Below are 6,764 nucleotides of genomic sequence, written 5' to 3' on the forward strand. Positions count from 1 at the left end.
TGGAGTTCTCAGCGCGTCACGTCGTCCGAGTTGGATGGTTGACAAGGAGTTGCCTCGCAGGACGACGTTGCAGCGGTATTCGGCACACGCTCGACATGAGGCGAGATGCGCCGACATTTTGCTTGCTCTAGACGATGGCACTCTTTCACCACACAGTCAATGGTGGTCACGTTGGCACGTCCTGTATGTACGACAAGTAAGGCTCAGTTGACGTCTGGGCATGTACTGCCAGTTGTTTCTTGATGGCAAGCTGTCGACCAAACGGGTTGCCGAATAGGTCGCGGAGCTGCTGCTTGACCGTGTCCCCACTGGTGAGATCGTCCTCGTGGGTCCGAAACCAGACGTGAGGGGGGCCGTCGAGGTAAAATATGTCGTTTGCCAGCATTATAGTTGGATCCCAGCCACTCTGTTTGCTGGCTCACTCCTACCAGCTGAGCCACTCATCCACGTCAACGCTATTCGCCCCAGAAAAAGTCCCGAGATCGTGGGGCTGTGCAAAGGCGATAACCCGGGTAGTGCTCGCACGCGTAGCTGGCGGTAACATGTCATCACTTGGAGGCATTGTGGTAGATTCGAGGTGGCGTCAGCATCAGTCAGAAGTACCTCGCACCTCTACTAAAGAAATGAATGTAATGTAAAAGCGCAGTAGCGAAACTATTTACAGGGTGTATTTACAAGGGTAGCATGCATTGGCCAACATGGAACCCAGCTAACATCAAGGAAGGCACGTCATTATCAGATAAGCAGTAACCGCTTATGGGTATGTTGCCCAAGATCTGAGGGTCAAAAGCATAGTCTTCTAGTAGCACGTAGCAATATGCCACCAAAAGACAATGCCATATTTTTCGGTATATAAGTCGTGTTTTTTCTTTCTGAATTTTTTGTCGGTGCGTCTTATAGTACGGAGTCACTTATATACGTTTTCTTTTTCGGAAACACTGCCGTTGGATTGGGTACTATGGCCACACGAAGCGCACTGGGTTGATCGCCTCTGGCAGTTGCCATGGGTTGTATCCGCGCTATCGAGGTACCGTGTTCGTCTCATGATCGAGTTGCCGAGCACGGTGCGAGAAGGACGGCACAGCAGTGCAAGCAGCGGCAGGCCAACCGCGATTCGACCGACCTCGAAGTCATCGCATCTGCAGATTGCTTTCAAGATACGGTATGCACAGCTGCGCAAACTACAGTTGCTACCAGAGTTGTTACAAGCCAGCCCTCTTGCCTTGCGTGCTGCCTTCCCACTTTCCTCCCTTGTGCGCGATTTGACTCCCCGTTGCGCGCTTTCACTCGCACATACAGCAGATGGCACGCAGGGACGATGTTATCGCCCTTCGACTTTATACGAAACATCGCAGCGACCATGACGGAAGAAATGCGCCAAGAGTGTCCACATATCATTGCTATCACAATTATATAGGAATGGCATCCATATGCTTGCGCGTGACCTGCGTTCACGAAATAAAATCTGACTCTGAATGAACAGGTCGTCTTATACACCGGTGAGACATATACGTTTCTTTCCGGAAAAACTGCCCTTTTGAGGGGGGGTGCGACTTATATAGAATTGAGACTTATAGAACAGAAAATACGGTACTAAAAAAAAACAGAACTTAGAAAGCACATCATTCAGACATCTGTAGCGCAATAAGTTTTACAAAGAACATAATTATATTGTAAGAGTTTGCAACCAGTAATTTTTCAGATCAAAATAAAAATGCAATACTGCTTGAATAATGAAAAGTAACAATATAACAAAGCAAATTGCTGATTATACCAGCTTCATTATATTAAGGTTGGTTATACAGAATAGTATTTAGAATTTTTTTCTCAACTATAACTGCTTTGTGTGCGTCAGTCAGAACATGCTGAGAAAAGATATAGAGGAAATATGGTGACAAGAAAAAAAGTGTTCCAGGGCCTGTTTAAGAGTGCATGGAGACACTTGTGCTACCTGAAGCAGCAGAACACTATCCAACATGCTACAATTCTGTAGATTTTTAATTCAGACTACAGTTCAACATGGTTGTTGACCTACCCAACAGTGTCAAGGTGCTCTGCTCTCTTACGTCTGCTCATATTATGAGATAGCGTAAAGGACTTGGAGCAGATGGTGCAACTGCACAGCCGATCACCCGTATTAGTCCGCAGTGTTTCTTCAGGGCACTTTTCAACTAGAAGCACTGAAGGCATTGAAGGGCACCTATATGACTTCTCGCCTGTGTGGGTGCACAGGTGTTTCATCAGGTTGGCCTTTTGTGAAGCTCTGAGAGCATCAAGGGCAGTGAAATGGCTTCTCTCCTGTGTGGGTGCGCAAGTGCTCTTTTAGGTGGGTCTTTTGTGAGAAGCTCTGAAGGCATGAAGGGCACTGATATGGCTTCTCACCTGTGTGGGTAAGCAGGTGGGCTTTCAAGGTGACTTTTGTGAGAAGCTCTGAAGGCATGAATGGCACTGAAATGGCTTCTCACCAGTGTGGGTGCGCAGATGAACTTTTAGGGTGTCTCTCTTCGAGAAGTTCTGAGGGCATGAAGGGCACTGAAATGGCTTCTCACCTGTGTGGGTGCGCAGGTGCTCTTTCAGGTGGATTTTTTGTGAGAAGCACTGAGAACATGACGGGCACTGAAACGGCTTCTCGCCTGTGTGAGTGAACAGGTGGCTTTTGAGGTGGACTTTTTGTGAGAAGCTCCGAGGGCACGAAGGGCATGCAAATGGCTTCTCGCCTGTGTGGGTGCGCAGGTGAACGTTTAGGGCATCTCTCTTCGAGAAGTTCTGAGGGCATGAAGGGCACTGAAATGGCTTCTCACCTGTGTGGTGCGCAGGTGCTCTTTCAGGTGGATTTTTTGTGAGAAAGCTCTGAGAGCATGACGGGCACTGAAACGGCTTCTTGCTGTGTGGGTGCACAGATGGTTTTTGAGGTGGACTTTTTGGGAGAAGCTCCGAGGGCATGAAGGGCACGCAAATGGCTTCTCACCAGTGTGGGTGCGCAGGTGAACGTTTAGGTGGTCTCTCTTCGAGAAGTTCTGAGCGCATGAAGGGCACTGAAATGGCTTCTCACCTGCGTGGGTGCGCAGGTGCTCTTTCAGGTGGATTTTTTGTGAGAAGCTCTGAGAGCATGAAGGGCACTGAAATGTCTTCTCACCCGTGTGTGCGCAGGTGAACGTTTAGGGTGTCTCTTTTTGAGAAGCTCCAAGGGCATGAAGGGCACTGAAATGACTTCTCGCCAGTGTGGACGCTGGCATGTGCTTCCAGACGAAACAGTTCATCAGTCTCATAATCACAGAGGTGACATCGGTGGAGACATCCTTGCTTTGAGTTGTCACATGTTGCAGTTGATGGAGAAATAGAAGGCCTCCATACTGCACAATAAAACAAAAGTAAAAGTTATTTTGAAATCCTCAAAAAAAAACACAGATGGTAAATTTAATGACAAGCTTTCTTTTCATTTTTGATTTGGGAGATCTTAAGGTGATTTCAACAATGATGAAACAAAGAACTCCTAATGGTCCTTTTTAATTTACTCAATATATCTGCATTTGAATGCTACATTACCCTGTTTGTGAAGCCCACCTATAAAAATTATTTTTCAAAAAGGTAAAAATTACATAGTGAGAGAATGTGAAGTGTTTGAAGACTATCACGTATTTCTATGAACCTTAGAGAACAGTTTAAAAATGCTTTGACCCAGCTTGCCCTCTCATCCTCAATGAGCATTCCAGGCCCAGAGGCCATTTTTGGAACTTCCAAAAGTTATGATTTGCAGACATGACGATTTTGTCTCGTATGGGACTTGATCAGTAGTTATCTTCTTGATCACACGCTGAACTTGGGCAACGTTTTCGTAAGTTGAGATTGTAACGTGCTGGCTAGGAAATAGAATATTTTCCCCCACATTACCTGCCAAAACATACCACCTGCACCCCGATTCAAAACAGCCTAGAAAGAAATAAAATATATGCATGTACAGTGCTCTATTGGTCGCAGCCAAAGTGCATGTTAGTCTATGGGACCAAACCTTCGTTAATTCGTCAGAATTCAGCCCCGCACCGCTTAATTCGGACAAATGCTGACGGCTGCCGCTGCACAAAAGTGTGGTAAAGCAGCGCTGGCACCACTGGAGTGAAACCGAAACCCGAGATTCATCGCCATCAACTAGCGGGGGCGATCGCAGCATCACCGAACGTCGGTGTATTCTTTTTTTCACTCCACTGCGCCTTCGACGCCATTTTCCTTCTGTTGTCAAGTTGGCACCATGTCTTCTTGCTGAGTTTTTTTTTTCGTTGTGACCGTGTTTGCATGCCACCACCGTCGTGCGCAACAGTGATGGCAACGCCGGCAAAGCAGCAGAAGCACGAAGCCAAGAACTTGGTGACTAAAGTGGAAATTTTGCAAGCTCTGAAGAACGGTGAATCGCGACAGCACATTATGACGAAGTACAACGTGAAGCGGCGCACGTTGGAACATATGTGAAAAATGAACAACAGATTCTTCAAGCCTTCGAAAGCGAGAAGTTTCATGCTTCAAGAAAGCGGTTGCGAACCGCAGCTCATCCCCAGCTCGAAGAAAACTGCTTCAGTGGATTATTGACTGTCGCAATGCGTATCTGCCTTTGCGCGGACCTCTCATCATGGCACAAGGTGAGAAGTACGCTGCATGATGAACATTGAATCATTCAGAGCGTCAGAAGGGTGGTTCGCGAGGTTTCGGGAGAGACACGAACTTGTCTTCAGAAGTGTGTGCGGCGAAAAGGCCAGCGTTGATGAAAGCGTGACCACCGAGTGGAGAAAATGTGAAGCGGCTTGAGCACATCGCCGCATATGAACCACGTGACGTGTTCAATGCAGACGAAACTGGCCTATTTTTTCAGTGCTTTGCCCGACAAGACTGTGACCTTCAAGGGGACCCGTGCATTGGTGGCAACAAGTGCAAGCAAAGGATAACTGTGCTTCTTGCCGCTAATATGACTGGCACGGAGCGCTTGCCACTTCTTGTCATCGAGGAGGCGCATAAGCAACGTTGTTTTAAAAACATCAAAAGCCTTCCTGTCGAGTACACAGCGAACAGGAAGGCTTGGATGACCTCGGACATTTTTCGAGGCTGACTGCAGCAGTTAGGTTCACTAGGTGCACTTCACTTCTAAGGACCGCAAGATGATTATGGTTGGTGACAATTGCAGTGCCCATAACTGTACAGTGAACTGAGAGCGTCAAAGTAGTTTTTTTGCCGCCCAACACTACAGCTTCCCTTCAGCCGACGGAGCAGGGTATCATTCACTACGTGAAGTCAAAGTACCACAAGCACCTGCTAGAGCGAATGATCTTATGCTCAGAAGTTGGAAAGTTGTATCAAGTGGATTACTCGGCGCAGTGCACATCATCACCCACGTGTGGGAAAAACTAACCTCCACAAGTCATCGGAAAATGTTTTCGCACAGCGGTTTGTGAGGGCCCGAGCATGGCGCAGTAGCCGACGATGGCGTCGACGAGGTGTCACCAGCGAGTTCACCAACGATGACTGCCCGACCTTCGATGCTGTCCTTCCCACAGATGTGACCCTTCAGGACTACATTGCGATTGATGATTGTGTCGCCACGACTGGTCTCCTGACCGATGAAGAAATTATTAATGATGTCACGGGCGCCCAGGAAACCACGATTCTGACGAAGAGTCATGCAAGGAGGTGCAGCCGCGACCTCATTGTACCTCACGAGAAGTCTCGGGAGGCGCTTTTGATATTGGAGGACGTTTGCCTGAGCAGTTCCGACAGTTTGCGTGCTGTTGGCGACTTAGAAGAGTTCAGAAAAATTGTAATGTCAGCCGGATCTGCGCGAAAAAGCAGACGACTATTACAAAATACTTCAGCAAATAAAGGTATGCTTCTCCAACGTGATTTTAATGTTGTTTTTCTTGTTCATTCGTTAATTCGGCATTCGGATAATTTGGACATTTTTGCCGGTCCCGTGAGATTCGAATTAACGAGCTTTACTGTATAACCCACCGAAATAAGTGCATACAGCCCTCAGATGTTTATAAAAACAGCATCCATCCAGCTTCAGCCAGTGACTGCTAGCTCCACCGAAGCATCGCTTGGCGGCCTCAAAAGCGGTTAAAAAAAAATGCTAGAATGTTGCCGCGGCTGGGGCGAAATTGCCACAAGCATCTCGCCACGTACAGCTGTAACGGAAATATTAGCACAAGTGGCAGATGAACAGAGCAAGGGAATTGTGATACACGGCGCTTTTGTTCCCGTGCACACTGGTATCTTAAGTGTCACATGATTCATGTTCCAAAAAGGGGTGTCTGGCACTTTCATTTTCGTGTGCTAGAGAATACTTGCCACAATTTATCTGATCGAGTGATCGATCACTTGTCTTATCTTTTTCCGCTGCAGCTGAATTCTCCCTGCTTGCACAAGAAAACCCCATGTCCGTCAGCTTTGTTTGCTTTATGCGACGCTTGCCGACATCCTTCTCTCGCAAAGGTCCCTTGCGAAATGAACCCTCAGAGGGGCTGAATCAGCTGCAGGCCTCCTGCACAGACAACGTTGAGGCAGCCCGTGCTACTGCATCATCGCTGCCATTGCTACTATACGATGCAAGCACGTTCGCGACGATCGTCTCTTCGATTAGAAGCACTTAATTTCCAAATCTATAGCAGTGCACTTTCTATTCACTGAAAACGTCGTGCATTGCCGACGATCAGCGGCGGATTAGCCTCTTCCATTTCGGCGGCGAGTCAAACGCGGCTGAAAAAACGACGTGGCCCTGAATT

Source organism: Dermacentor silvarum, chromosome 5, assembly GCF_013339745.2.
Source record: "Dermacentor silvarum isolate Dsil-2018 chromosome 5, BIME_Dsil_1.4, whole genome shotgun sequence".
In the NCBI taxonomy this organism is placed as follows: domain Eukaryota; kingdom Metazoa; phylum Arthropoda; class Arachnida; order Ixodida; family Ixodidae; genus Dermacentor; species Dermacentor silvarum.